Source organism: Poecilia mexicana, unplaced genomic scaffold (assembly GCF_051168715.1).
Source record: "Poecilia mexicana isolate PSO_F unplaced genomic scaffold, ASM5116871v1 scaffold_8, whole genome shotgun sequence".
Lineage (NCBI taxonomy): Eukaryota > Metazoa > Chordata > Actinopteri > Cyprinodontiformes > Poeciliidae > Poecilia > Poecilia mexicana.
This window is the reverse complement of record NW_028263377.1, coordinates 2625637-2637790: the sequence shown is the minus strand read 5'-3', so window position 1 is coordinate 2637790 and position 12154 is coordinate 2625637.

Here is a 12154-nt window from a genome sequence, read left to right as displayed (position 1 = left end):
CCTTTTATCTTTTATCTTTCGCTGAGATAGTAGTCATACTACTGTGTAATGACTATTGGAAATGAATACATTACTCTGGAAGTTTTTTACATGCAGCACAAGATTTCTGGGCCTGAATGTGTTTTAAAGAAACTTATGTTTTTAATACTTAAACAGGTTATGACAAACTGTTTTGTTTCAATCAAACAACCAATCAGTATCTATAAATCACCCTTCATGTTGGAGGCAGGTCGCTGGAAAAAATAAATAGTATTTCTGAACTGGATTGGAATATTTCAAGATTACAGTCTGCAGGAAACATAAGATTTAGACCTGGTTCCAATTTCAAACAGCCAGAAGTGCTTCTTCTCAATATTTCTGATCTGTGCCACATCGACGTAATAATGGTGAAATTTGAATGTAGAGTTGCGAATTCACAGATTGTCAATTTTTCTCGTCGTTCGCCTGAGATAAAGCGTTTTTGGCTTCTGGCTTGCAGATCATAAGCAGGTCAACTAATTTCAGTTTAATACAGCCAGATCTAGTTCTGCTCAGCATTTCGGAGCTGTCCAACAACTAACAAGGCTGAAAATTGAATGTAAAACTGCAAATTCGCAGATAGTCCATTTTTGACTTCTTTCGCTGAGAGAAATCGTTTTTGGCTTCTGGCTTGCTGATCATAAGGAAGATGAGCAGATCAACTAATTTCAGTTTAATACAGCCATATCTAGTGCTCCAAAGCATTTAGGAGCTGTCCAACAACTAACAAAGCTGAAAATTGAATGTAAAGCTGCAAATTCACAGATCGTCAATTTTTGACTTCTCTCGCTGAGATAAAGCGTTTTTGGCTTCTGGCTTGCTGATCATAAGCAGATCAACTAATTTCAGTTTAATACAGCCATATCTAGTGCTGCTCAGCATTTAGGAGCTGTCCAACAACTAACAAAGCTGAAAATTGAATGTAAAGCTACAAATTCACAGATAGTCCATTTTTAACTTTTCTCGCTGAGATAAAGCGTTTTTGGCTTCTGGCTTGCTGATCATAAGTAGATCAACTAATTTCAGTTTAATACAGCCAGATCTAGTGCTGCTCAGCATTTAGGAGCTGTCCAACAACTAACAAAGCTGAAAATTGAATGTAAAGCTATAAATTCACAGATAGTCCATTTTTAACTTTTCTCGCTGAGATAAAGCGTTTTTGGCTTCTGGCTTGCTGATCATAAGCAGATCAACTAATTTCAGTTTAATACAGCCAGATCTAGTGCTGCTCAGCATTTAGGAGCTGTCCAACAACTAACAAAGCTGAAACTTGAATGTAAACCTCGAAATTCACAGATAGTCCATTTTTGACTTCTTTCGCTGAGATAAAGCGTTTTTGGCTTCTGGCTTGCTGATCATAAGCAGATCAAGTAATTTCAGTTTAATACAGCCAGATCTAGTGCTCCTCAGCATTTCGGAGCTGTCCAACAACTAACAAAGCTGAAACTTGAACGTAAACCTCGAAATTCACAGATAGTCCATTTTTGACTTCTTTCGCTGAGATAAAGCGTTTTTGGCTTCTGGCTTGCTGATCATAAGGAACATAAGCAGATCAACTAATTTCAGTTTAATACAGCCAGATCTAGTCCTCCTCAGCATTTAGGAGCTGTCCAACAACTAACAAAGCTGAAAATTGAATGTAAAGCTACAAATTCACAGATAGTCCATTTTTAACTTTTCTCGCTGAGATAAAGCGTTTTTGGCTTCTGGCTTGCTGATCAAAAGCAGATCAAGTAATTTCAGTTTAATACTGCCCAGATCTAGTGCTGCTCAGCATTTCGTAGCTGGCCAGCAACTAATAAGGCTGAAAATTGAATGTAAAGCTGGAAATTCACAGATAGTCCATTTTTAACTTTTCTCGCTGAGATAAAGCGTTTTTGGATTCTGGCTTGCTGATCATAAGCAGATCAACTAATTTCAGTTTAATACAGCCAGATCTAGTGATGCTCAGCATTTCGGAGCTGTCCAACAACTAACAAGGCTGAAAATTGAATGTAAAGCTGCAAATTCACAGATAGTCCATTTTTGACTTCTTTCGCTGAGATAAAGCGTTTTTGGCTTCTGGCTTTCTGATCATTTGTAACTTAAGCAGATCAACTAATTTCAGCTTATTACAGCCAGATCTAGTGCTGCTCAGCATTTCGGAGCTGTCCAAACACTGACAAGGCTGAAAATTGAATGTAAAGCTGCAAATTCACAGATAGTCCATTTTTGACTTCTTTCGCTGAGATAAAGCGTTTTTGGCTTCTGGCTTTCTGATCATTTGTAACTTAAGCAGATCAACTAATTTCAGCTTATTACAGCTAGATCTAGTGCTGCTCAGCATTTCGGAGCTGTCCAACAACTGACAAGGTTGAAAATTGAATGTAAAGCTGCAAATTCACAGATAGTCCATTTTTGACTTCTTTCGCTGAGATAAAGCGTTTTTGGCTTCTGGCTTTCTGATCATTTGTAACTTAAGCAGATCAACTAATTTCAGCTTATTACAGCTAGATCTAGTGCTGCTCAGCATTTCGGAGCTGTCCAACAACTAACAAGGCTGAAAATTGAATGTAAAGCTGCAAATTCACAGATAGTCCATTTTTGACTTCTTTCGCTGAGATAAAGCGTTTTTGGCTTCTGGCTTTCTGATCATTTGTAACTTAAGCAGATCAACTAATTTCAGCTTATTACAGCTAGATCTACTGCTGCTCAGCATTTCGGAGCTGTCCAACAACTGACAAGGCTGAAAATTGAATGTAAAGCTGCAAATTCACAGATAGTCCATTTTTGACTTCTTTCGCTGAGATAAAGCGTTTTTGGCTTCTGGCTTTCTGATCATTTGTAACTTAAGCAGATCAACTAATTTCAGCTTATTACAGCCAGATCTAGTGCTGCTCAGCATTTCGGAGCTGTCCAACAACTAACAAGGCTGAAAATTGAATGTAAAGCTGCAAATTCACAGATAGTCCATTTTTGACTTCTTTCGCTGAGATAAAGCGTTTTTGGCTTCTGGCTTTCTGATCATTTGTAACTTAAGCAGATCAACTAATTTCATCTTATTACAGCTAGATCTAGTGCTGCTCAGCATTTCGGAGCTGTCCAACAACTAACAAGGCTGAAAATTGAATGTAAAGCTGCAAATTCACAGATAGTCCATTTTTGACTTCTTTCGCTGAGATAAAGCGTTTTTGGCTTCTGGCTTTCTGATCATTTGTAACTTAAGCAGATCAACTAATTTCAGCTTATTACAGCCAGATCTAGTGCTGCTCAGCATTTCGGAGCTGTCCAAACACTGACAAGGCTGAAAATTGAATGTAAAGCTGCAAATTCACAGATAGTCCATTTTTGACTTCTTTCGCTGAGATAAAGCGTTTTTGGCTTCTGGCTTTCTGATCATTTGTAACTTAAGCAGATCAACTAATTTCATCTTATTACAGCTAGATCTAGTGCTGCTCAGCATTTCGGAGCTGTCCAACAACTAACAAGGCTGAAAATTGAATGTAAAGCTGCAAATTCACAGATAGTCCATTTTTGACTTCTTTCGCTGAGATAAAGCGTTTTTGGCTTCTGGCTTTCTGATCATTTGTAACTTAAGCAGATCAACTAATTTCAGCTTATTACAGCTAGATCTACTGCTGCTCAGCATTTCGGAGCTGTCCAACAACTGACAAGGCTGAAAATTGAATGTAAAGCTGCAAATTCACAGATAGTCCATTTTTGACTTCTTTCGCTGAGATAAAGCGTTTTTGGCTTCTGGCTTTCTGATCATTTGTAACTTAAGCAGATCAACTAATTTCAGCTTATTACAGCCAGATCTAGTGCTGCTCAGCATTTCGGAGCTGTCCAAACACTGACAAGGCTGAAAATTGAATGTAAAGCTGCAAATTCACAGATAGTCCATTTTTGACTTCTTTCGCTGAGATAAAGCGTTTTTGGCTTCTGGCTTTCTGATCATTTGTAACTTAAGCAGATCAACTAATTTCAGCTTATTACAGCTAGATCTAGTGCTGCTCAGCATTTCGGAGCTGTCCAACAACTGACAAGGTTGAAAATTGAATGTAAAGCTGCAAATTCACAGATAGTCCATTTTTGACTTCTTTCGCTGAGATAAAGCGTTTTTGGCTTCTGGCTTTCTGATCATTTGTAACTTAAGCAGATCAACTAATTTCAGCTTATTACAGCTAGATCTAGTGCTGCTCAGCATTTCGGAGCTGTCCAACAACTAACAAGGCTGAAAATTGAATGTAAAGCTGCAAATTCACAGATAGTCCATTTTTGACTTCTTTCGCTGAGATAAAGCGTTTTTGGCTTCTGGCTTTCTGATCATTTGTAACTTAAGCAGATCAACTAATTTCAGCTTATTACAGCTAGATCTACTGCTGCTCAGCATTTCGGAGCTGTCCAACAACTGACAAGGCTGAAAATTGAATGTAAAGCTGCAAATTCACAGATAGTCCATTTTTGACTACTTTCGCTGAGATAAAGCGTTTTTGGCTTCTGGCTTTCTGATCATTTGTAAACTTAAGCAGATCAACTAATTTCAGCTTTATTACAGCCAGATCTAGTGCTGCTCAGCATTTCGGAGCTGTCCAACAACTAACAAGGCTGAAAATTGAATGTAAAGCTGCAAATTCACAGATAGTCCATTTTTGACTTCTTTCGCTGAGATAAAGCGTTTTTGGCTTCTGGCTTTCTGATCATTTGTAACTTAAGCAGATCAACTAATTTCATCTTATTACAGCTAGATCTAGTGCTGCTCAGCATTTCGGAGCTGTCCAACAACTAACAAGGCTGAAAATTGAATGTAAAGCTGCAAATTCACAGATAGTCCATTTTTGACTTCTTTCGCTGAGATAAAGCGTTTTTGGCTTCTGGCTTTCTGATCATTTGTAACTTAAGCAGATCAACTAATTTCAGCTTATTACAGCCAGATCTAGTGCTGCTCAGCATTTCGGAGCTGTCCAAACACTGACAAGGCTGAAAATTGAATGTAAAGCTGCAAATTCACAGATAGTCCATTTTTGACTTCTTTCGCTGAGATAAAGCGTTTTTGGCTTCTGGCTTTCTGATCATTTGTAACTTAAGCAGATCAACTAATTTCATCTTATTACAGCTAGATCTAGTGCTGCTCAGCATTTCGGAGCTGTCCAACAACTAACAAGGCTGAAAATTGAATGTAAAGCTGCAAATTCACAGATAGTCCATTTTTGACTTCTTTCGCTGAGATAAAGCGTTTTTTGGCTTCTGGCTTTCTGATCATTTGTAACTTAAGCAGATCAACTAATTTCAGCTTATTACAGCTAGATCTACTGCTGCTCAGCATTTCGGAGCTGTCCAACAACTGACAAGGCTGAAAATTGAATGTAAAGCTGCAAATTCACAGATAGTCCATTTTTGACTTCTTTCGCTGAGATAAAGCGTTTTTGGCTTCTGGCTTTCTGATCATTTGTAACTTAAGCAGATCAACTAATTTCAGCTTATTACAGCCAGATCTAGTGCTGCTCAGCATTTCGGAGCTGTCCAAACACTGACAAGGCTGAAAATTGAATGTAAAGCTGCAAATTCACAGATAGTCCATTTTTGACTTCTTTCGCTGAGATAAAGCGTTTTTGGCTTCTGGCTTTCTGATCATTTGTAACTTAAGCAGATCAACTAATTTCAGCTTATTACAGCTAGATCTACTGCTGCTCAGCATTTCGGAGCTGTCCAACAACTGACAAGGCTGAAAATTGAATGTAAAGCTGCAAATTCACAGATAGTCCATTTTTGACTTCTTTCGCTGAGATAAAGCGTTTTTGGCTTCTGGCTTTCTGATCATTTGTAACTTAAGCAGATCAACTAATTTCAGCTTATTACAGCCAGATCTAGTGCTGCTCAGCATTTCGGAGCTGTCCAACAACTAACAAGGCTGAAAATTGAATGTAAAGCTGCAAATTCACAGATAGTCCATTTTTGACTTCTTTCGCTGAGATAAAGCGTTTTTGGCTTCTGGCTTTCTGATCATTTGTAACTTAAGCAGATCAACTAATTTCATCTTATTACAGCTAGATCTAGTGCTGCTCAGCATTTCGGAGCTGTCCAACAACTAACAAGGCTGAAAATTGAATGTAAAGCTGCAAATTCACAGATAGTCCATTTTTGACTTCTTTCGCTGAGATAAAGCGTTTTTGGCTTCTGGCTTTCTGATCATTTGTAACTTAAGCAGATCAACTAATTTCAGCTTATTACAGCTAGATCTAGTGCTGCTCAGCATTTCGGAGCTGTCCAACAACTAACAAGGCTGAAAATTGAATGTAAAGCTGCAAATTCACAGATAGTCCATTTTTGACTTCTTTCGCTGAGATAAAGCGTTTTTGGCTTCTGGCTTTCTGATCATTTGTAACTTAAGCAGATCAACTAATTTGAGCTTATTACAGCTAGATCTACTGCTGCTCAGCATTTCGGAGCTGTCCAACAACTGACAAGGCTGAAAATTGAATGTAAGCTGCAAATTCACAGATAGTCCATTTTTGACTTCTTTCGCTGAGATAAAGCGTTTTTGGCTTCTGGCTTTCTGATCATTTGTAACTTAAGCAGATCAACTAATTTCAGCTTATTACAGCCAGATCTAGTGCTGCTCAGCATTTCGGAGCTGTCCAACAACTAACAAGGCTGAAAATTGAATGTAAAGCTGCAAATTCACAGATAGTCCATTTTTGACTTCTTTCGCTGAGATAAAGCGTTTTTGGCTTCTGGCTTTCTGATCATTTGTAACTTAAGCAGATCAACTAATTTCATCTTATTACAGCTAGATCTAGTGCTGCTCAGCATTTCGGAGCTGTCCAACAACTAACAAGGCTGAAAATTGAATGTAAAGCTGCAAATTCACAGATAGTCCATTTTTGACTTCTTTCGCTGAGATAAAGCGTTTTGGCTTCTGGCTTTCTGATCATTTGTAACTTAAGCAGATCAACTAATTTCAGCTTATTACAGCCAGATCTAGTGCTGCTCAGCATTTCGGAGCTGTCCAAACATTGACAAGGCTGAAAATTGAATGTAAAGCTGCAAATTCACAGATAGTCCATTTTTGACTTCTTTCGCTGAGATAAAGCGTTTTTGGCTTCTGGCTTTCTGATCATTTGTAACTTAAGCAGATCAACTAATTTCAGCTTATTACAGCCAGATCTAGTGCTGCTCAGCATTTCGGAGCTGTCCAACAACTAACAAGGCTGAAAATTGAATGTAAAGCTGCAAATTCACAGATAGTCCATTTTTGACTTCTTTCGCTGAGATAAAGCGTTTTTGGCTTCTGGCTTTCTGATCATTTGTAACTTAAGCAGATCAACTAATTTCAGGTTATTACAGCCAGATCTAGTGCTGCTCAGCATTTCGGAGCTGTCCAAACACTGACAAGGCTGAAAATTGAATGTAAAGCTGCAAATTCACAGATAGTCCATTTTTGACTTCTTTCGCTGAGATAAAGCGTTTTTGGCTTCTGGCTTTCTGATCATTTGTAACTTAAGCAGATCAACTAATTTCAGGTTATTACAGCCAGATCTAGTGCTGCTCAGCACTTCGGAGCTGTCCAAACACTGACAAGGCTGAAAATTGAATGTAAAGCTGCAAATTCACAGATAGTCCATTTTTGACTTCTTTCGCTGAGATAAAGCGTTTTTGGCTTCTGGCTTTCTGATCATTTGTAACTTAAGCAGATCAACTAATTTCAGCTTATTACAGCTAGATCTAGTGCTGCTCAGCATTTCGGAGCTGTCCAACAACTAACAAGGCTGAAAATTGAATGTAAAGCTGCAAATTCACAGATAGTCCATTTTTGACTTCTTTCGCTGAGATAAAGCGTTTTTGGCTTCTGGCTTTCTGATCATTTGTAACTTAAGCAGATCAACTAATTTCAGCTTATTACAGCTAGATCTAGTGCTGCTCAGCATTTCGGAGCTGTCCAACAACTAACAAGGCTGAAAATTGAATGTAAAGCTGCAAATTCACAGATAGTCCATTTTTGACTTCTTTCGCTGAGATAAAGCGTTTTTGGCTTCTGGCTTTCTGATCATTTGTAACTTAAGCAGATCAACTAATTTCATCTTATTACAGCTAGATCTAGTGCTGCTCAGCATTTCGGAGCTGTCCAACAACTAACAAGGCTGAAAATTGAATGTAAAGCTGCAAATTCACAGATAGTCCATTTTTGACTTCTTTCGCTGAGATAAAGCGTTTTTGGCTTCTGGCTTTCTGATCATTTGTAACTTAAGCAGATCAACTAATTTCAGCTTATTACAGCCAGATCTAGTGCTGCTCAGCATTTCGGAGCTGTCCAAACACTGACAAGGCTGAAAATTGAATGTAAAGCTGCAAATTCACAGATAGTCCATTTTTGACTTCTTTCGCTGAGATAAAGCGTTTTTGGCTTCTGGCTTTCTGATCATTTGTAACTTAAGCAGATCAACTAATTTCAGCTTATTACAGCCAGATCTAGTGCTGCTCAGCATTTCGGAGCTGTCCAACAACTAACAAGGCTGAAAATTGAATGTAAAGCTGCAAATTCACAGATAGTCCATTTTTGACTTCTTTCGCTGAGATAAAGCGTTTTTGGCTTCTGGCTTTCTGATCATTTGTAACTTAAGCAGATCAACTAATTTCAGGTTATTACAGCCAGATCTAGTGCTACTCAGCATTTCGGAGCTGTCCAAACACTGACAAGGCTGAAAATTGAATGTAAAGCTGCAAATTCACAGATAGTCCATTTTTTGACTTCTTTCGCTGAGATAAAGCGTTTTTGGCTTCTGGCTTTCTGATCATTTGTAACTTAAGCAGATCAACTAATTTCAGGTTATTACAGCCAGATCTAGTGCTGCTCAGCACTTCGGAGCTGTCCAAACACTGACAAGGCTGAAAATTGAATGTAAAGCTGCAAATTCACAGATAGTCCATTTTTGACTTCTTTCGCTGAGATAAAGCGTTTTTGGCTTCTGGCTTTCTGATCATTTGTAACTTAAGCAGATCAACTAATTTCAGCTTATTACAGCTAGATCTAGTGCTGCTCAGCATTTCGGAGCTGTCCAACAACTAACAAGGCTGAAAATTGAATGTAAAGCTGCAAATTCACAGATAGTCCATTTTTGACTTCTTTCGCTGAGATAAAGCGTTTTTGGCTTCTGGCTTTCTGATCATTTGTAACTTAAGCAGATCAACTAATTTCAGCTTATTACAGCCAGATCTAGTGCTGCTCAGCATTTCGGAGCTGTCCAACAACTAACAAGGCTGAAAATTGAATGTAAAGCTGCAAATTCACAGATAGTCCATTTTTGACTTCTTTCGCTGAGATAAAGCGTTTTTGGCTTCTGGCTTTCTGATCATTTGTAACTTAAGCAGATCAACTAATTTCATCTTATTACAGCTAGATCTAGTGCTGCTCAGCATTTCGGAGCTGTCCAACAACTAACAAGGCTGAAAATTGAATGTAAAGCTGCAAATTCACAGATAGTCCATTTTTGACTTCTTTCGCTGAGATAAAGCGTTTTTGGCTTCTGGCTTTCTGATCATTTGTAACTTAAGCAGATCAACTAATTTCAGCTTATTACAGCTAGATCTAGTGCTGCTCAGCATTTCGGAGCTGTCCAACAACTAACAAGGCTGAAATTGAATGTAAAGCTGCAAATTCACAGATAGTCCATTTTGACTTCTTTCGCTGAGATAAAGCGTTTTTGGCTTCTGGCTTTCTGATCATTTGTAACTTAAGCAGATCAACTAATTTCAGCTTATTACAGCTAGATCTACTGCTGCTCAGCATTTCGGAGCTGTCCAACAACTGACAAGGCTGAAAATTGAATGTAAAGCTGCAAATTCACAGATAGTCCATTTTTGACTTCTTTCGCTGAGATAAAGCGTTTTTGGCTTCTGGCTTTCTGATCATTTGTAACTTAAGCAGATCAACTAATTTCAGCTTATTACAGCCAGATCTAGTGCTGCTCAGCATTTCGGAGCTGTCCAACAACTAACAAGGCTGAAAATTGAATGTAAAGCTGCAAATTCACAGATAGTCCATTTTTGACTTCTTTCGCTGAGATAAAGCGTTTTTGGCTTCTGGCTTTCTGATCATTTGTAACTTAAGCAGATCAACTAATTTCATCTTATTACAGCTAGATCTAGTGCTGCTCAGCATTTAGGAGCTGTCCAACAACTAACAAGGCTGAAAATTGAATGTAAAGCTGCAAATTCACAGATAGTCCATTTTTGACTTCTTTCGCTGAGATAAAGCGTTTTTGGCTTCTGGCTTTCTGATCATTTGTAACTTAAGCAGATCAACTAATTTCAGCTTATTACAGCCAAGATCTAGTGCTGCTCAGCATTTCGGAGCTGTCCAAACACTGACAAGGCTGAAAATTGAATGTAAAGCTGCAAATTCACAGATAGTCCATTTTTGACTTCTTTCGCTGAGATAAAGCGTTTTTGGCTTCTGGCTTTCTGATCATTTGTAACTTAAGCAGATCAACTAATTTCAGCTTATTACAGCCAGATCTAGTGCTGCTCAGCATTTCGGAGCTGTCCAACAACTAACAAGGCTGAAAATTGAATGTAAAGCTGCAAATTCACAGATAGTCCATTTTTGACTTCTTTCGCTGAGATAAAGCGTTTTTGGCTTCTGGCTTTCTGATCATTTGTAACTTAAGCAGATCAACTAATTTCAGCTTATTACAGCCAGATCTAGTGCTGCTCAGCATTTCGGAGCTGTCCAACAACTAACAAGGCTGAAAATTGAATGTAAAGCCTGCAAATTCACAGATAGTCCATTTTTGACTTCTTTCGCTGAGATAAAGCGTTTTTGGCTTCTGGCTTTCTGATCATTTGTAACTTAAGCAGATCAACTAATTTCAGGTTATTACAGCCAGATCTAGTGCTGCTCAGCATTTCGGAGCTGTCCAAACACTGACAAGGCTGAAAATTGAATGTAAAGCTGCAAATTCACAGATAGTCCATTTTTGACTTCTTTCGCTGAGATAAAGCGTTTTTGGCTTCTGGCTTTCTGATCATTTGTAACTTAAGCAGATCAACTAATTTCAGGTTATTACAGCCAGATCTAGTGCTGCTCAGCACTTCGGAGCTGTCCAAACACTGACAAGGCTGAAAATTGAATGTAAAGCTGCAAATTCACAGATAGTCCATTTTTGACTTCTTTCGCTGAGATAAAGCGTTTTTGGCTTCTGGCTTTCTGATCATTTGTAACTTAAGCAGATCAACTAATTTCAGCTTATTACAGCTAGATCTAGTGCTGCTCAGCATTTCGGAGCTGTCCAACAACTAACAAGGCTGAAAATTGAATGTAAAGCTGCAAATTCACAGATAGTCCATTTTTGACTTCTTTCGCTGAGATAAAGCGTTTTTGGCTTCTGGCTTTCTGATCATTTGTAACTTAAGCAGATCAACTAATTTCAGCTTATTACAGCTAGATCTAGTGCTGCTCAGCATTTCGGAGCTGTCCAACAACTAACAAGGCTGAAAATTGAATGTAAAGCTGCAAATTCACAGATAGTCCATTTTTGACTTCTTTCGCTGAGATAAAGCGTTTTTGGCTTCTGGCTTTCTGATCATTTGTAACTTAAGCAGATCAACTAATTTCAGCTTATTACAGCCAGATCTAGTGCTGCTCAGCATTTCGGAGCTGTCCAACAACTGACAAGGCTGAAAATTGAATGTAAAGCTGCAAATTCACAGATAGTCCATTTTTGACTTCTTTCGCTGAGATAAAGCGTTTTTGGCTTCTGGCTTTCTGATCATTTGTAACTTAAGCAGATCAACTAATTTCAGCTTATTACAGCCAGATCTAGTGCTGCTCAGCATTTCGGAGCTGTCAAACCAACAACTAACAAGGCTGAAATTGAATGTAAAGCTGCAAATTCACAGATAGTCCATTTTTGACTTCTTTCGCTGAGATAAAGCGTTTTTGGCTTCTGGCTTTCTGACCATAACATCTCGTTGTTAACTTAAGCAGATCAACTAATTTCAGCTTATTACAGCCAGATCTAGTGCTGCTCAGCATTTCGGAGCTGTCCAACAACTAACAAGGCTGAAAATTGAATGTAAAGCTGCAAATTCACAGATAGTCCATTTTTGACTTCTTTCGCTGAGATAAAGCGTTTTTGGCTTCTGGCTTTCTGACCAT